Source organism: Danio rerio, chromosome 8, assembly GCF_049306965.1.
Source record: "Danio rerio strain Tuebingen ecotype United States chromosome 8, GRCz12tu, whole genome shotgun sequence".
NCBI lineage: Eukaryota > Metazoa > Chordata > Actinopteri > Cypriniformes > Danionidae > Danio > Danio rerio.
In genome coordinates, this window is record NC_133183.1 from 44,220,901 (window position 1) to 44,241,428 (window position 20,528).

General features: G+C 35.1%; 1 protein-coding gene and 1 long non-coding RNA gene across 3 annotated transcripts in view; one reads left to right on the forward strand and one right to left on the reverse strand.

Annotated features, from left to right (window-relative positions):
• Positions 1–20,528, reverse strand: part of slc12a5b (solute carrier family 12 member 5b) — a 106,582-nt gene that overhangs the window by 71,810 nt on the left and 14,244 nt on the right.
• LOC103911542 (uncharacterized) lies at positions 14,544–17,214 on the forward strand. The gene is made up of 4 exons (XR_662434.5): positions 14,544–14,625; positions 15,142–15,295; positions 15,387–15,479; positions 16,005–17,214. It is a non-coding gene; the product is annotated as an uncharacterized lncRNA (long non-coding RNA).

Here is a 20,528-nt window from a genome sequence, read left to right on the forward strand (position 1 = left end):
TCCCAGTGATGGGTTGCAGCTAGAAGGGCATCCGCTGTAATAATAATAATAATAATAATAATAATAATAATAATAATAATAATAATAATAATAATAATAATAATACATTTTATTTAAGGCGCCTTTCTAGCAACTCAAGGACACCATACAATCAACAAGAGCAATAAAACAACAAAAGAAATAACAAAATATACACAGCAATAGTGCAAATAAAATTAAGTATTAAAAGCCATCTTAAATAAGTGGGTTTTGAGTCTTGATTTGAACAGTGTAAGGGAGTCAATGTTTCTGATGGCAGGTGGTAGTAAGTTCCAAAGCCACGGAGCAGAGCAGCTAAATGCTCTGTTGCCCATAGTTGAAAGGGGAGAAGAGGGAATAGACAACTGGAGGGAGGAAGAAGATCGCAGGGTGCGAGAAGGAACAGAGATGTGGATGAGGGCAGACAAATATGGAGGGGCGAGATCCATTTCCCACTTCAGTCCATAGACATGTGGGATAGGTGAATAAATAATTGAATGAACTAAATTGGTTTTAGTGTATGTGTGTGCATGTGAGAGTGTATGGGTGTTTCCCAGGACTGGGTTGCAGCTGGAATGGCATCCACTGTGTAAAACATATGCCGAATAAGCGACCCCTGATGATTAAAAGGACTAAGCCGAAAGAAAATGAATGACGTGTTTTCTCTGTGTGGTTTGCAACAAGGGCAAGCATTGTTCTTTCTCTAAATCTCTAGTCATTCACAGTCTTTGCCCTCAAATCCTTTGTGTAGTGTGTGTGAACATTATTGACATAAACCTTCATGTTCCCCAAGAGAGCACACCACCAATTCAGTGACTCAAGGCTTACATAACAACTGTCCAGACCACAAGTCAGAAGCGCAGCGAGGACCACAGCTGTGTGTCTGTGACTGTAGACCACAGCCAAAGGCAATTCTGCAGCTGCAGTGTGTGTGTGACGTTTTGCCGAGATCCTTCAGCAGTGCTATTGCACTGTCTGATTGTAGAGATTTATTTATTTTTTAAAATCTTTTGTGCGCAAAACAGAAAATATCATATTTATTTGTGACCATGCACCACAAAATCAGTCATAAGTGTCAATTATTTGGAAATGTTACACACATTAATTACACAAATACATCTAGATTTACACTGAATAATTAAGCTTTCATTGATTTATGTTTTGTTAAGACGATATTATTTCTAAAATCTGAGGGTTCAAATAAATCTAAATACTGAGAATTTTTTTTTTAAAGTAGTCCCAATTAAGTCCTGCGATTGAGATTTGATATATTTGCAGCAGGAAATTTACAAAATACTTTTTTGACATAAAAGAAAAATCCATAATTTTGGCCTAAAGTGTGTGTTTTTGTCTATTGTCAAAAATTGACCTGTGCAAAATACTGTAAGACATTTATGTGGGTCACATGTTTATATATGTATTAGCATGCTATAATTAAGCTGTCAATTGATTCAACTTCCTTCTCTCTCCACAAGAGTTTTTAGTTTAGTTTAGTTTAGTTTAGTTTAAACTTTATTGTCTGTTCTGCTTGGCACAGAAAGGAAATTTGTCTTTAACACTGGATATAAGACAACAACTGCATACACACAACAATCACACAATAGCAACACTTATCGAGACATTTATAATGTCTGATCAACATAAGTTATGAATTTAAAAACCCAATTAGCTCATACATATTACTGCAGATCATTCCTGACAACCACCCCATTCACATAAACAGTGATCTGATTTAACTGCAATTGGGATAATCGACTTTTCATAAGCATTTCTTCAGATTTCTAAACCTGCATCCTGATGGTAACAAAAGCTTCAAAAGCTGAGTGGAGGAGATGTGTATTACCTTTATAAATCACAGTTGCTGTTTTTTTCTATAAAGGAGTCACATATAATCTGCAGCAAATGTTGTTTGTGACCAGTTATCTTATTTGTAATAATTTTTAATTGTCTAATTAAGTAAAGTTGTGGCTAGAAGGGCATCTGTTGCGTAAAATAGATGGATGAGTAGTTGGCGGTTCTTTCTGCTGTGGCAAACCACGATCAGTTCTGGGATTACACATAATGCCTCAGCATACAGTCGCAGCAGGCACACAACATCAACACAAACATTTTAGATTTAGGTCATGACGTCACGTGACCACAATTCAATGTCTATCCAGCATTTAAGGTCAACGTTATTGTGACGTCCAATAATGATGTCAAATTACGTTAATATTTTTTGTTGATTTTAGGTTGTGTTGGAAAGTGACCAAAATCCAACGTCTGATAGATGTAGTGGTGACATCCACACAACGTCAAAGTGGATTGTGAATAGATGTTAATATTTGCTTTATTTTAGGTTGATTGTAGGTTGGACGCAAGACATTGGTGACGTCGGCTTAATGTTGAGTTCTGACGTCAACATGATTTTCATTTCCAAACAAAATCCAACATCCCCTTGACATTGGGGTACAGTGCCAATATGACATCATGTTGACATCCTGTGCCTGCAGGGCTCCATCAGGTAGATTGGAAATCTTTTTATGTATATATTTATTTACTTATTTTTATGTATTATTATGTATTTTTTATTTTTTTATTCCATAGAGGGAAGTTGTTGACATGAAGTATCATACATAAAGATTGAGAGTCCATTCAAGCATCATGCTCACTGTATATGTGAGAGAGAGATAGACCAGGTTGCATCTCTCACAGCTTTATCACCAATTGGACAGTTTACATTAACTTTCAAAGGCTTACTTGGATTATCCCACATACAGTGTGGGTGACCACGGCATGCCAGATAATTCATTAATTTCAGAAAATAGGCCACCTGAACATATACAGACATGCTCAGACACAGGCACAGCTGTCAGATTAATTTCTGCAGATACCTTCAGCCCAGAATACTGACACACAAAGTGGCGCATAGCTGCAAAGGTGCTGCTGTTGGCCTGAGTAACATCTCCCTCCCTCCTTTTCTCTGTCTTCATCTTCCTCCCACTCTTGCTCCTTGTCGCAGACACTTTGATAAACCCCCCCAGTTGTCTCGCTCTTCTCACGCTGCAGTCTGCCAGCCACATATCCCCTTCAATTGTTGAAACGCACCTTTCATAGACACTCCTTATCTGAAAAGATTCATGGCCGTATAAAAAAAGTCCCTGCTGTACTGAAGTGATGTGAATACTGTGAGGCATCAGTGCTCTGACGCAGCATTTTTTTTTAACACTTACAGCAGAGAACGGTTCAATGTCAAATCTAGATGCTGAACATTCTTTAATGTCTGGGTTCATCGCTCCCAAGACTTGCATAGACTTCAATATGACACAGCATGAGAGTAAACAGGGAACAGTCATTCTGAATTAAATCAATGGTTGCCAAAGGACAAGTAAAGCGTTGCCAGGGAACAGGTTGCTTAGTAACAACAAAGAGTTGACTGGTATTCAACGGCTTAATCACAACTTACCTTCACCAGCCTGTCAAACCGTGTTCTTCATCACAGCAAGGTAAAAAATTCTCCCTTCATTTGCAGCAAATTTAACCTTAAAGGGGTTTTACTATGTATAGCTTTTTGTAATATGAGTGTGGTTGTTTACATCTTAAAGCCATAGTCTACATTATCACTTTCAATCCTCTCGCTTGTTCTCTCAACACCCCTTTTTGCTGCACATTTGTTTTGTCAGATAATTAAAAAAAATAGATATATTTTAATTATTTATTAAGAGTAGAAACTGCCTTATGGTAAAAAAAAAAAAAAAAAAAAAAAATTATACTGGACTCTGTAAAGGTTTGGTATTGGTAAGATTTATAAAAATGTGAAAATCAGAATTATTAGCCCTACCTTTCTATTTTGTTTTCTTTTTTAAATATTTCCCAAATGATGTTTAACAGAGCGAGGACATTTTCACTGTATGTAGGATAATATTTTTTTTCTTTTGGAGAAAGTCTTATTAAGACTAGAATAAAAGCAGTTTTACATTTTTGAAAAATTTGTAGTTAAATATTATTTATGGGTGACGCAGTGGCGCAGTAAGTAGTGCTGTCGCCTCAAAGCAAGAAGGTCGCTGGTTCGAGCGTCGGCTGGGTCAGTTGGTGTTTCTGTGTGGAGTTCACGTGGGTTTCCTCTGCGTGCTCCGGTTTCCCCCACAGTCCAAAGACATGCGGTACAGGTGAATTGGGTAGGCTAAATTGTCCATAGTGTATGTATGAATGTGTGTGTGTGGATGTTTCCCAGAGATGGGTTGCGGCTGGAAGGGCATCTGCTGCGTAAAAAGTGCTGGATAAGTTGGCGGTTCATTCTGCTGTATGAAAAAAATCTTATCAACGTGTGGAAAAAATCTTCTTTCCGTTAAAAAGAAATTTGGGGGAAAAAAACAGGGGGACTGATAATTCTGACTCAACTGTATATATTTAAGTCTTTATTTATAGTTCAATTTATTTGAATGTAAATAAAGAAAAATAATAAACTATTTTCAAAAATAAATTGTGATCATTTTGTGATAATAAAACAGCAGCTATCAAGCCAGTCCATATCAGTCAACCCTACTGTTTTTTTTTTTCCGGGATCCTTCCGTATTTTACAATTCTATCCTGCTATCATCGCGTTAATGTATTTTCCCATATTTTCTCCCATATTTTTAATCTTTCTATGAAGGGTGGCAATAAATATCAAAGAGCCAATCCTCCCTACGGCCTTTGCTCTTAAATGTGAGTCTGTTCTGTGCTTTAATTTTAATTAGACATGATACCACGTCTAAGGATGCTTTCACACCTAGACTTTTGTTTCAGAACCTGTCTCGTTTGCCCAGTTAGTGTGATTTGTTTGGCATATGTGAATCCAGCAATTGAGCTCGGATCCGCACCAAAACAATCGATCTGAGATCACCTGAATGAGGTGGTCTCGGCTCGACTGAAATGAACTCTGAAGCGGATCGATTGTAGTGAGAAAGTGATACGATCCGAGCCCGGCTATATCACAGTGTTTTATGGATATGAGTTAGGCATACGGCTATATAAACTGACAGTTATGAGTAGGGAGGGAGGTCATTCCAAACATCCCAAGTCTCCCGGAAGTTCTGGGAGCTACGCGCAAATGCACATAGACTCTCGGATGCCCAAAAACGAGTGATAATCTCTCTGTAATCGCACTTTCCCCTTCGGTTATCAAATATGTCGCGCACCCTTCTCACACCTCTTCACCGCATCCCTCCTTGCTCTTCAGACACGTCGTGAGCACCCTGTCAAACCACCAAACCACCACCCCCCTGACAGCTGAGTGGGACTCTTCAAAATAAACCGTGAAACTCTGACCAATGTGAGGAGAGTTTACTCACATGTGACTTTTTTAAGCTGTTTTGGTCCGTTTAGAAACTTTGCCGTGTGAAAGCGAACCACACCAAGAACAAAGAGCAACCATGTAACAATTTTAATCCCTGTTTCGGAACAAATTAATTAATTCACAGGTGTGAAAACACCCTAAATAAATATAAAAAGCAGTGGGATTTCCGTTCTTTCCATTACATGTGTCATTGCTCCTCCTATGCAATCCTCAAAACAGTCAGTTCATGCAGCAGTGCATGACTGTCACATGTGCTCCATAGTGATAAATAGATGATATTTCCCGAACAGATTCTGTACACACGCTTTGGGTGCATGTTTGAACAGACATATACACATACTACTACTACTACTACTGCTACTACTACTACTACTACTACTACTACTACTACTACTGCTAATAATAATAATAATAATAATAATAATAATAATAATAATAATATCAAAACATGTTGATCTTGGAGTTTTTTTTTTAACAAAACAAATTTTGTCTAAATAAGATCAAGTAGTTAGGAAAGCCATCAAATGCTTTCATTATAGATGATATTTAATGTAATCAAATATAATTTTTTTGACTGTTTGCTTCACATTCCAAAGACGTGCGGTACAGGTGAATTGAATAAGCCAAATTGGCCAAAGTGTATGTGTGTGAAAAAGTGTGTATGGGTGTTTCCCAGTGTTGGTTTGTCACTGAAAGGGCATACGCTGCGTAAAACTTATGCTGGATAAGTTGACGGTTTATTCCGCTGTGGCGACCCCTGATTAATAAAGGGACTAACCCGAAAAGAAAATGAATGAATGAATGAATGAATAAATGAATGAATGAATGAATGAATGAATGAATAATTGAATGAATGAAAAGGTTAATGAATGAAATTTGATAACTTGATTAAATTTCTTTATAATAGCCATCATTTTAAATAGGTTAAACTGTTTAATTTATTTACAGCTGTTTCTAATGAATGGTATTTATTCTATCCTTTGTAAATAATAATAAAACAAAAAACAAAAAAAAAAAACATATTACTGACTGTTTCAACTGTTTATTTAAAATGAAACACTGCAGATGAACACATTTAGTTTCCCCATATTTGGGGAAATTTACTATAACGATATAACTATAATTTACTATATACATTACTATAATGCGTGTTAAAAACTGTTTAATAGTTTCACTAAATAAACGATACATTCCAGGGAACTTTAAATAATAGATTTAAAGGAGGCACATTTATTTGAAACATAAATTGTTAACACATTCTGTGAAGCCTGTATGTATTATTATTTAAAGCATTCTTAGGAATTCTTTAATTACTGTAATGCCTGGATAATCCCTTATAAAAAGCTTATGCTCAATAAACAATGAACCAATGACTACTATTGTTACAGTACTTAAAGCACACAGAAACCACTTATAAATATTATCTGAAACGGCTTAGAATGGGGAATACATTCTGTATCAACCATGTCAATAAATGTATTGATTAGGAATAGTTAGCTGTTGTCGCATTAAGATAAAGTATGGCGTTGGATTATAGGTTAAGATGTACAATATGGTCCTGTACATGTAAGTTAAGGCATTAACTATTAAACAGCCATGCCAGCCTAAAACGATAAGCTACACCTGAGTATATTAACGTGTTATCATATGAGCACATTATAAAGTTTTGCTTCTGTCACTTTAAGTGGTACTTAATTTAAGTCCTACGGCAAAATTATTTTTTATTATATTTGTAGTGATCTGCTAGAGGTAGGTCAATTTGTTTTTATTATTTTGATGACGTAGCATTCAACTTAAGAGCTCTTTAGTCTATGCGCTGGACCGTTTCTCCTTGTTTAGCTGTTAATGTCTTTAAATAAATATTTCATTTAGGACTATTTAATTATAATTTTTTAATATTCATTAATTGACACATAAAATGAGATGTGTAATGAGATGTTCCGTTGTTGTAAAATCAACAACGGAAATGTAAATGAAAAAGCTTATTTATTGACTGTCTTAGTCCTATCACTTTAAAATAACAAACACTGTACATCTCTTTATATTTATGCTAAAACACTGCTTTATTTATTTATTTATTTATTTATTTATTTATTTATTTATTTATTTATTTATTTATTTATTTATTAAGGCCTACTTATTTGTATGTAAGCAATTCCATGCAAATGTCAACCTTGCCATGAAAAAAGTTTTCATCAAAATACGGAAACTGTTTAAGGGTTTTTTGTGTAAGCAAGTGTTTTACAGTACTACGGAAATACTCAAAAATGCATCTATCAATGTTTTCAAACTATTCTATTTGATTTATCAAAGTCACACTAGTGCCAATTTCACATCTGTCACATCCATAACGGAGAGATGTCACATCCATAATGAAACTTTTTCCTCATAAATGTGAAAATAATATTAAATAATATAAAAATAATCATTGTTGTTTTATAGAGAGCTGACTCTTTTCCTTTTGATTATCATTATTTCTTTTGGGTTGTGCAGTTAAATTCACAGAATTTCTACAAAGTATGTTGTTGACTGTAAACCCGCAACCTTTTTTTTTTTTGTCACATCCATAACGCATGTTTATTTTTCGTATTTAAAGTACAAAACATGTTTACAGATTGATATTTTTCTGGTCCCTTAACTCTGAGGTCAGTTGTTCTTGAAAATATAAAAAGATGTTTCAATATAATGTTAACATATACTTTCCATGTGAATATATGTTTTGAGTTTTTACTGCAGATGTCACATCCATAACGCTGGAACTGCTCATGTATGTTTGTACTTTTACTTTGTTGTCTTTTAGTCCTTTAATTTTACTTTCTAAAATGAATCCTCATTTTACTTAACAAGTTTACAGTAGCTACATTTCCATCCACCTATTTTTTATGCACATTTTGGATATAAAAATACGCCCAAGATGTGCATAAATTTAAAGAAAATGCACATAAATAACATATTTGCATAAATGAGCAGGATAAAGTTTTAATTTCATGCATAAAATGCGATAGAAACACTTTTAGCGAACAAATTCCAGTATGATATTAAAAAAGGTCATGTGATTTTGTTATACGAGATCATGTGATGATAAAAATTTGTGTGAATGGACAAACCAGCACACTGTAAAACATCTGAAATGTTGTTTTGGTCATTTTACAATGCCTTAACTATTTCCGTATTAGTGTTATTATATTATTAATGACCTCCAGAATCAAAAGTGTCTATGCTCCTAGTCTCACACCTTCAAACGCCACAGCGCATTCACTGCATGTCAGGATTGCCTTCTGAGGCACAAGTCATTTATTAAATGAAGAAAAGATTCACGCTGCTTCTTCTCCTATGCAAATTACGTTTTTACTGTTGATATTTGGTGCCAGATATTCAGGAAGTGACGATTTTGTTCACTTTGACTGGTTGGATGGAAACATGTTCTAACTCCTTTAGTGCGGTGGTGGAGCCACTCACTGCAGTAATGCTGCTTTTAAAGTGTCACCCACTGTAAAAAACCATACAATGTAGCGCAATAGCCTACTGTTAAGATCTGTAGAAAATAGTGAGTATATGGAATGTATAATCCATTAAAACTTAAATAATTACAATTATATTTTGTAGTATCACAATATTACACATTCTTCATGTAGAAGCAGAGAAGTTTTTTTCACAATGATGGCCAAACATCTCAAAATTAGTTGATATTTTTTTCTTCTGGTGTCTTTGAGTTATTATTTCTTATTATTTCATAATGACTGGGTGGACTGTGCTTTTGAACACTGAATGATGTTCCAATTCCGATGTAGGTTAATATCGTGTGCTGATTGTGAAGTTTCAAAAAGTGTGAAAATGAAATCCCATTGTCCATAGTATGATTTAAACTATTCTTAAAATGTTCTGTTGAGATACTTGAGAAAAGCTTTTCTGGAGTTACTCAAGGGCAGGGACTGACCCACTGTACAGCCAAACTTTAAATCTAATCAAAGTCTCTCCAGATCTGATATACAGCTATTGACACCCACGGACAGCTATTAATACAATAAGGCAGGCTGAGAGTCTCTTTCTCTCCCTCTCTCTCCACAGGGTCACTCCTACTGTGGATCAGATTTAATCTCCCATAATGGCTCATCTGGCACTGACATTTCATTCCCTTGCAGTCCATTCCACCGCCTCTCATCTACTATTCTATTCTATTCTATTCTATTCTATTCTATTCTATTCTATTCTATGAAAGACAATAATACATGCAGCAAAATGATCATTATTTATTCAGTGTTTTGAATTCCATATTGTAAGATGTTTTGTTAATCTGGGACTGGAAGTTTCAAACATTAAAATGCAAAAACAAGGTTTATATGCTCTACATTTTTCATTTTGACATCCTGCAATAGCTTTGTGTGGTAAACAGCATAAATCAATAAATCATGAGGTTCATTTAATTTCTTAAGAAAACTGTTCTTTAAATCATTCATTTGATCCAGTTTGTAAAACCTAAAATTTAAATTATTCATTGATTAGTTGAAATAATCATTATTGGTTCAGCCCACTGACTCAATGATCCACTAACAACAGCTAATGAGTCAGTGGTGGGTAACATTATGAGTAAATTAACTGTCAAGATGAAATCAAAACGAATCCTTTCTTTTTTTAAATGCATGTTATCAACCTTACTGTGACCTATTCACATATAGTTTATGCATCTTTTGGTAACACTTTATAAAAGGTTCCATTAATTTAATGCCTAAGAAATTCTGTAACAATAATTGATATGTTTATGAATGTTATTTATTAAAAATACAACTGTTTGTTTGTTTATTTATTTACATTCTAAAATTTTGCAGTGGAATGACCGACTTCTCTTCTCTTTAATCATTTATGCCAACTGTCTTACTGTCAATTTCACCATCATATATATATATATATATATATATATATATATATATATATATATATATATATATATATATATATATATATATATATATATATATATATTTTTTTTTTTTTTTTTTTTTTAATTATCTATTACTCAAATGCAAAAGAAAGGTTTCTCCTAACTTGATTTGAATGATGAATGATTTGATACATTATCCTGTACCATGTCGATCTCATCACTCCATCCATCCATCCATTCAATAATTTTGAACCAATTGACTGGGGTCAGGTTATGCCATGTCCTGGATCTTCCCATGGGACCCCTTCTTCCGGTGGAACATGTTTGAAACACCTGACCAGGTAGGCATCTAGGAGGCACTCCGAACACTCCAAACTACACCAAGCTCCTCCTGGGTGACAGAGCTCCTCAGGCACTCTCTAATGGCCTATTTCCTACTAAGTGGTACAGAACAGTACGGTATAGGTCGGTGTGGGTCGCCTTTATCAGACTTGCGTAACCAATCCTAAAAGGGTACCAATGGTACTCCTTTGGTGGGTGTGGTGTATGACAGAAAGTTTTCGTCGTCATCATTCTCAGATGCATTCAGAAGCACTTCAATTATGTTATTATCATTAGCTGAAGAAGTTTGTTCATTCAAATATAGATACGCGGCAGGTGTACGCGAGAAAGCGAAACCGCTCAAGCTTTAGACGGCCTTGTAAAAAACTACATGGCACAGGGCAGAATCTGCTCTTCTTTTTGTCTTTGTCGATGTTCATAAAGACGACAAGGCTTGTTTGAACTAGGGTCGACTATGGCTCGTTATTATATGTATATATTATTATGGTGTAATATTTCGGCTGTGTATTTAAAACATGGTGGTTCCCTGGTTTTCATTCTGACTTGTTGCACGAGTGAGTGACGTATCTCTGTAAACCATTAGCATTGCACGTCTAGCTCCGCCTTTTAGTACCCTTTTGTTGTGCTAGGTACCCTTTGCAAAGGGTACCCAAAAAGTGGTACTGTTCACTTTTAGAGTACCACTCAACACAGTGGAAACGGGCCATAAGGGCATGCATGCACCAGACACCCTACATCAAAAGGCTGTGCCATAAAAATAATGAACAGATCGGGTGACAAAGAGCAGCCATGCCGACACCAGGAACAAGTCTGACTTATTGCTGGCAATGCAAACCAAGCTTCTGCTGGTTATACAAAGATGGCACAGCCCTTGACAGAGTGCCTTAGACTTCATACATTTTGAGCATTACACACATTATGCACCATTATATACCTTCTACAAGTCTCAGAAGCATATCTGAATTGGTTGGGTGAACTGCCACAAACCCCAAGCACCCTAAAGAGGCTATAGAGATGATCCAGTGTCCCAGGGCCTAAACAAAAGGTGCATTGTTCCTTTTGAATCTGAGGTTATACTATTGGCTGGATTCACCTTTCCAAGTACTTTGGCACAGACCTTTCTAGAGAGGCTGAGAAGAATAATCCCTCTATGATTGGAACACACCCTCTGGTGTCCCTTCTTAAGAATGAAGACCACCACCCCAGTTGCTCAGTCCAAAGGCACTATCCCTGACCTTCATTCAATGTTGTTGAGGTATGTCAATTAAAACAGCATCAACACATTCTAGGAGCTATGTTGTCAGAGGCAAAATGCCCCTTTGAAGGGTCTCCCAAAGCAAAATGTTCCTAGGTGACAAAGCAGACTATGTGTGGTTCAGAAACCTCTTATGAGGGATAAAACTCTAATATCGTTCAGTATGATGCAATTAGGGCCTCACCCTGGAAAAAAATGACCTGATTTTTAAACATGTTGAACCCTTTAAATCAAACTATATTAAGACTCACTGACAAGTTTCTTTTTCACCAATGTAGCACATCTGCATTATGTCACAATTAAAAAATCTGCAATCGTATGCCTTAGGTAAAACTGTGACTTTTCTAATTACATACGGATATGCCTATAGAGAGAATCTATGCCTATAGGGGATTTTTTTAGGAATGCATTTCTGACCTTCACCATCTATGCACCTGCACACACCCAAACCTACTGCATTTCTCTAGAGAGTGCTTAAGCTCCCAAGGGAGTTGCTCTTACTGTAGAACAGTTCTGTGACAAGATCTTTAATTGCACATACAAGCACATGAGCAAATGTACGCTGTATGTGCACACCCTTAAAATTAACCTTTTTTTTTTTTGGTTCAGCTGGATACATGAACGTGTGAAAAGGCTGAAAATAAATGAACTCCAATTCAATAAATAAGCCACAGTGTCATAATGTTGGTGGCATTCAGCTCAACAAACACAGATCTCTATCTTTTTCCCTCCATGCAGTGTGACCTACATAGTGGAGAACTACTGCCTGATGGTGCATGCAGCTGCCACAAGAATCCACGCACACACAAACACGCATGCAATCAGATATGCATGTAATGCACCAAACATAATTTGTATTCATGCTTACAATTCATATTCATTCAGCTTTTTCATCACGACTGTGCTTCTTTCAAACATAAAAAATCTGCATACAAATTCAGCAAGGATGCATTGCTGTTATCAAAACTGAAAGTGATAGTAAAGACATTTATAATTGTTGTAAAAGACAAAATGATGAACTTTTACACTTTGGATTCATAAAATGATATGTATTGTAGATGAATAAAGTGCTTGTGCTCCCTATGGCCAGTTCTTCTGGTACATCACACGAGTGACCTTATTATTAAAGAGCCGCTGGTTGTTCTGACTAAGTGTTCTTAGGTCAGACTTGTCTAATGTCTGTTTTACATTGTACTGTTTGAGGCTGGCCAAGATGAAAGATGACCAACATGAAACAACTGTGTCGATTTCTTTGATCCTGGCTTCTAAACGGTGGTCCTACTAAATGTTGTACTTAAGAGATTTAAAAACCCCTGTTGTCATGGTCTTGCAACCAATATGACCTTCTAACAGTGTAAATACTGCAATGGGATACATCTACTGACAAGCCAATCAAAATTCATAATGAAATGACATGTTGATCAGTGAAACATGTAAAAATAACTCAAAGAAATGAAGGAATACTATGGCATTCCAATAAATCTGGTGGATGTGTCCTGTTTTACTAAAGTGCAGATCACCTTGCTTTACTGTATGTTTATGATTTTATTTTTCTACTTGTGTTATATTCAGTAGCTGTCACCTTTGTGAAGTCTACATACAGTACACGTCATGTCCAAGTTTATTAGATCCACGCAGTTGGATTTTTAATGAACTGTAAAATTGACAAAATCAGAGGATCTTCTAGGAGACTTAATACAGACCCACATACTGCTACTTAACAGGCCGGCTTAAAAAGATCACCACTCGCACAAGGATTTCCAGCCAGTTGAGAGGCTATTAAAGGTCCGTCCTACAGTGTCTGAGAGTAGGGTAAGTGTTAAGAGCCAATACTGGCAGATTTCATCAGACTTGAATGGCCCATAGTGTGAAGTCCTGTGGAAAGCAGACATGTTTCAGACAAAACACACACAGAGCTTCCTTTCGCACATGGCATGGGATGTCATATGTCAGTGTTTTGCACATCTACTACATGTCTACTGCCACATAACCCCAGGCAAAGCTCCACTTAGAAATCTGTTGTGGCTGTGAACACGTGCCTTGTCATAAATCATCTTGCCCTTGAAGATTATGCTGTGTATTTATAGATACAGCCATTTATATGCAACACACAAAGATGCAGAAAAGGTCACCAAAGATGAATAAAGATTAAACTTTCATGCGATGCTTATGCTGTCTGCAAAAACCACTTGCTAATTATAACATTATTCTGTAAAATCCAGCATGATTAAACCAATGTAAATGTCAAGGTCAAATGGCAGTGCAATGATGTTTTATGTGACCTTTGTTTAACAAAAAGTTATTTTTTTTTATAAAAACAATTCACTAGATGTACCATTATGCTAGCACCCGTATAAGAGAATATTTGGAGATGTGAATGGCAAAAATGTCCAATACTGCTGTTGCTTTGCATTACTGCATTGATCAGTTTACACAAATGCAGACATTCACAAACCCAAGAACATGTGTGTACATGAATACATCATTAGACCATATATAAAGTCTACACTCAAAAAAATGAACTTTCCCTATTGTTAGTTTTACTAAACCCATCCTTGTTCACATTACATAAAACATAATAGTAATTAAATTAACATAAGTTTACCATGTTATTTCTACAAAAATGTAGTACTGTAGGCTTTACTTAATAAGGGTTTGACAGGCCAACTTAACATTGTTGAGTAAAACGCAAAAACCTCTTAAAATTGGATATTTGCTGATACCGTAGCTACCTACCTGGAGGCGGAGCAACGGAACAGTCAGAGAGAGGAACATGTGAAGCACATGAGGAGGAGAAGATGGTGGCTTTGTCAGGTATGAGTATTTCATTAATCTTTAGTGTTAAATATCACCAGGAAAAGTGATGTGAGTGTTCACAGAATTATGTTAATTTATTATATCAGTGTATTATGGAGTCTTTTGAATTTTAGCAGTCAGAATGTTATACTGACTCGTGTTTCTCAAGGAAAGCATGTGGCAGTGCAAAGACTGCAAAATAACCATCACAACTAGATCACAGTTGTTGAAACACTATAGATTAGTGCATAGACATTGTGGTCGCGGTATTCGTTTTTCATGCACTTATTCTGACTGTCGCTGTAGATTTAAAACGTGGAGTGCACTACACAGCCATCTTAATTGTAGCCATGCAAAGGAGAACACGGGGTTACCTGCAAGTGTAACCACATTCAATTGCCATGTGTGTTCTTGCAGCCATATAGACTCAGAATGGGAGTATTTTAGTCATATCTATAAGAACCTGAAAACAATGAGACAGTACTTTGTATGAAAGCTATTCTTACTATAATCCTGTGTCTTAAATTTACTCAGATTGCTGCTGAATTCAGTCGAATCACTACTGTCCCACTAATTCAAACATTTTTCAAAACTGGATGGTTACACCAGCAAGCTGGACAGCATTTACCGTACAAAAGAAGAAATTGCAAAACGGAAAATTTGAAAACTCATGGCTACCATCGACAAGGTTTGTTATCTGTATTTATGATGCTTGTAAATAATTTCCACTTTAGTATGGTGTTTTTTTTCATTGTATATACCTAATGTCTCTTCTACAGAATGATGCCATCTCAACTTGGAGAGCTTGCATTCTCAGAGCACTTTCTGTGTATCTTAATGAAGACTATTAAAACCTCATGAAGGAGTATACAGTAAGTATAGTTCTCAGTCAGTTAATATTTAAAATGCCATCACATAAATTCACATAATATAGTCAAGGAATATCAATACACAAAGTATATTTACCTTGGGGTTGTCAAAAGAACAGACTTCAGCACCAGTCTGCACTGAAATAAAAGATTGTTATGATGCTAGCATTTTTCTGTGGAAATTTTGAGCACAGTCGAGCAGATTCTCAAGCAGATTTGTCTAGGCAGATTAAGGTGGCAATTATCAGTGTTGCCAATCACAGTCACATCTGTTGAGCACAATAACACTGGCCAATTGAATTTCTTTGGAAGAATGACGGTTTCTTCACATTTTTTAAAATTCAGTACAGAAGCCTGTACTTTTGACCACCCTAACAAACACAGTAAAGTAGTTTTGTAAGTCACAGCAGGTGCGTGATGTGAAAGATTAAGGAATGGACAGTTGATACAAAATTCTTTAAATTTACAATCTGTGTTTTTGATGTAATTAAACTGACTGAACAGTGATACTGTTTTTGTGTTTTGTAGGCGACAGACTTTGAGAGAGACATGGCCAATACTGTCATTTAAATCTACATCGTTAAGCCTGAAGGTGTAGAAGTCTGTGACCCACCATCAGTTGCTGGACTGATTTTTGAGGGAGTAAAAGTGCTTCAGAACCTTGGTGATGTCACCAAGGCTTGTTCTCTTTCTTGGAGAGTCAAATACAGCGTGAATCTCAGTTATCCTTCAGACCTGAAATACACTTTTGAGTTTTTCAGAAAGTGTTGCTGGGACTTGCACATAAACTGTCACACAAAATACAAGTTCTCAAAAACAAACTTGTTGGCTGAATCAGTACATCATTCTGGACGGATGAAAGAAATAGAGGAAGAAGCTTTTTTGAGACACTTAAATTGTTTCTAGTTTTAAAATTAAGGGCCAATTTTAAAGTTATCTTTGTCGATGGCACCAAAGTTTTAAATGGAGTTCTACAACTTTAAATGGTTATAATTGTTTGATTATTTACAAAGATTCAGATTTTCAGTTTTATTATTTTCTTTGCTTTTTTTAAATTCTTATGCTGCTTGTCTTAAACTTTCATTTTCTTTTTCAAAGTAAAATTTATTACTTGCAGTTGCACATATTGAAAGAACATTTTGGTCAATAGTAAAACTTCTTTTATAAATTTTTTTTATGTTTATTTTTTAAACAAGCTATTGTTTTGTGGTGGTTTTCATAAATAAAGGTCAGTTGTATACTTTATATTAAACCTTTTGAAATATCAGCAATTGAGCATTGTAGCATTTTGTGACACAGGAAAAAAATGTCAAATTACTTTTGTAAATTTGCTCTTATACATTTTTCTTCCAATATTTGAAGTAGCACATTGTAAGAATGTTCACTATTGACCAAATGTTGCTTTCGCATTTTTTTTTCTTTCTTTTTGTACTTTTATTTGAACTGTTTGAGAATGTTTACAAAAATAGAGGCCAGTTTTAATGTTACTCTCACTATTGATTGTAAAGATCAGAAATTAATTTTAGCAGTATTTTAACATTCCATGTACAACATTTTTCAAAGTAAGATTATTTCAGATTCTTAAAGCCAGTTGCACTTTAAAAGACCCTGTAAATGTTAACTGAAAGCATCTGATGTTTTAGTGTGTTTGTTTCAAAGGAAATTGAAATTGTTTTATGGGTTTTTAGCAGTTGTATGTTGCAAAACATTGCAAAGAAAATAAATTCATTTTGTTTCTAAAAATATGTTTGATTATTTAAGTTTTACACTTGTAGAGCACATACATTAGAAGTGAAATATATATATATATATATATATATATATATATATATATATATATATATATATATATATATATATATATATATATATATATATATAAATAAAGTGTTCACCTTACATACTAAAAGTTCATAATTCTAACATAACATTACTAAGTAAAATATACATAAAACTAAAATGCAATAATGACACATCTAAATAGGTTGAATGTACTAAGAAATATTTTGTAAACTTTACCTGGATTTCTTTAGTTCATTTAACTATATTGTTACTTGTAGAAACTACTCAACACAGTTACGTGGAACCACTTGACACTCTTTTTTTATGTAAGTCCAACAAATCATTTTTTTGAGTGTATAAAATCCACAACATGGTCAAGCAAGGAATGTGGAAATCTATTAATTTTATGCAACAACAATATGAGACAGGCTCTGCTAAGCTCACTTACCTATTTTAAGGGGATAAGAATGGTTATGTGACTGTGGTCAAATGCAAATTAAGAATGTGACAAAAATCAGCCATGCATGAAAACCAGATTAGGAATTTAGTACAGTTCCAGATGAGAAAAGGAAATCCTCACCATTCTCAGAAGAGATGGAAAGAATAGGCAATTAGTATAGAGAGAAACGGAGAAAGCACATAATGCGCTTGGGGTGAAACTGACTCATTGAGCACTCACAGGGACAGCATGTACCATTCCTTCATTTCCATCTCTACTCTGAAGGTGATCTCCTGTTCTCAGCAGTAAATTGACAAATGTGTTAGAATATTAGCTGTCTGACACCTAACGAAGCCAAACTTCTTTCATAGTCCAGAAAATGCAGTCGCATTAATAAATGTTACATTTTTATTGTACCCATTTTTGTTGTTATTTTTTATGTACCCATCCATAAAGCACCACTCACACAGAAGCCAAACCAACCAGACTTCTCCTAATAAATCTATGTTCAGCAGATTTTCTTTTGTTTTGATTGATTGATGATTTGGTTGGTTGATTGGTTGGTTGGATTGACTAGTTGGTTGGTTGATTGGTTAGGTTGGTTGATTTATTAGTTAGGTTGGTTGGTTGGTTAATTGGTTTAATTGATTGGTTAGGTAGGTTGATTGATTGATTGATTGATTGATTGATTGATTGATTGATTGATGGATCTCATCTAACAACCTGTTTATTAAAGGTTCAAGACACCCTGTAGTACTTAAAAAAAAAGACAGATTTGTCTGTGTTGAGCATTAGTTGGCACTTGTTAATTGTGGGGAAAACTGGATAATTTTGAGCTTTTGTGAGCTAAATTCATCTTCTGGTTTTAAAATAACTTTTAGGGCAGGATCAAAATCTGTAATATAGCACGCATCTGCTAGTGATGACGTATCGGTTTCTCATTATTATTCATAGCGGAGTTTTCTTATCCTAAGAGATTCAACATTCCTATGAGATTTTTCATGAGAGCATGCATTTTCTGAAGGCAAGGTAGACCTGCCAAGCTGTGAGACCATATGACTGGTGAGACCACGTCAGCGCACGACACTGGTCATATATGTTTGTTTCCATGATCCACGGGGGTTTGTTGCATATTTTTCCCCGCGATGCTGTCAAAGCTGAAAAAGCTGTTGGTTTGCAGCAAGCATTTTTGTCAGGAGAGCTGTACAAGAATTGGAATGGTGAACTATCAGTGGAGTTCATTACCATTCAGACACATCACCTATCCGTGCTGCTGTGTTCACCTATGTTTAAAATCTCCAGATTACCAGCAGCGTTAATGGTTGGAATGGACAAGGAAAGAGACCTGCTACACTGCTATCCGCTGTGTCTGACCCTCCTCAGTTCCAGAAATTGAGAAGGAGAGAAGTTCTTATTTATAGTGTTTATATAAACATAATTATGTTTATAATGATATAACAAATTGTGGTTATGTGTATTTGAAAGTATGAATATAGCAGGACATTAAATTAATTACTGTTTACTTCTTTGCATTTTAACTTTGTTAACTATAAAATCATGGGTGTGAGGTGTAAAAAAATAAGCTCAAAAACTGTAAATGGGATTAAAAATACTACACTATAAGATAGTTTTCCCTTTAATAGATTATACTCTGGTCAAATTGCAATACTGAGCCTGTTACACATTTGAAATTTGACAATGACATTTACTTTTACACAGAGTTAAAAGTGGTGTTTTAAATGAGAAGTGCAGTGTAAAGAGACATTCTTAACAATATTCAGTATTGGGATTTCAGGCAGTCAATGTTTTTGAATAAATTGCTCTAGTGGATGATTCAGTGACTTATTTATCAAGACCTAAATAACCAACCTAATTCCTAAAAAAACACATAATTTTTAGTATCTTTACTCAATGATTCACTGACACATTTCACAATTCTGAATGATACACTCAAGTGAATGACTTATTTAGACTAATTCTTCTTGGGATGGCTTACAGTATCAATAGGCTAATCTTGGAATGCTGCTTGACCAGTCAGACCCAAAGAATGGATCTGTAAGTAACCAGAAAGCACATAAATGATGGAGGAACATAATTTGAACTGTTATCATCTGCATGTTTAAAACAGTGTGTCCAGTGTGTTCTTCTCTCTCTTCAATTTTCATTGAGTTTATGCAAGACTAAGTTCATTACATTTTCAACGCTACTGCCGTCTCTGATTTGGCACTTCAGACTGAAACTTAATCAATTCCTAACTCGCAGCAGAAAGATGAAAATTAGTAAAGCAATCATGCAGACCTCAGAGAGTTACAGACCCGAGACATTTGGTTCTACATTTAGAAACCCAAGACAGACTTCTTTCTTCTCAGTACATCTGGTAATTATAAAAGACTGAGAAGACACACTTGCATGTTGATGAAATAAAAAAAAAAAATCTGGTTTTCTGCAGATTTTGCAGATATTCTTCAATTTGCAAAGCAATGGACTGTAATGCATAAAGGAATGAAAACATGGAATAATTTGCCATCAGACATTACATGCTTTGTAACAAGTAAAATGTGGTAAAAAAAATTGTTGAATAAATATTTAATGGCACAATATTAAGTGGATTGTTTATTTGGATGTCATGTATGATTTTTTATTATTATTTTTTTTGGTCTTTGTTGTTATGGATATGTAAATAATGTAATTTTGTTTTGTGTTCAATAGCCACTACCTTGTTTGTGGCAAACAGGGATTGTGATTAAAAAAAAAATTATAATAATATTTGCAATCTACAAGGTGGATTAAGTTATACGAATGCTCAATGTTCTGTTAAAGTCTCTGCAGTT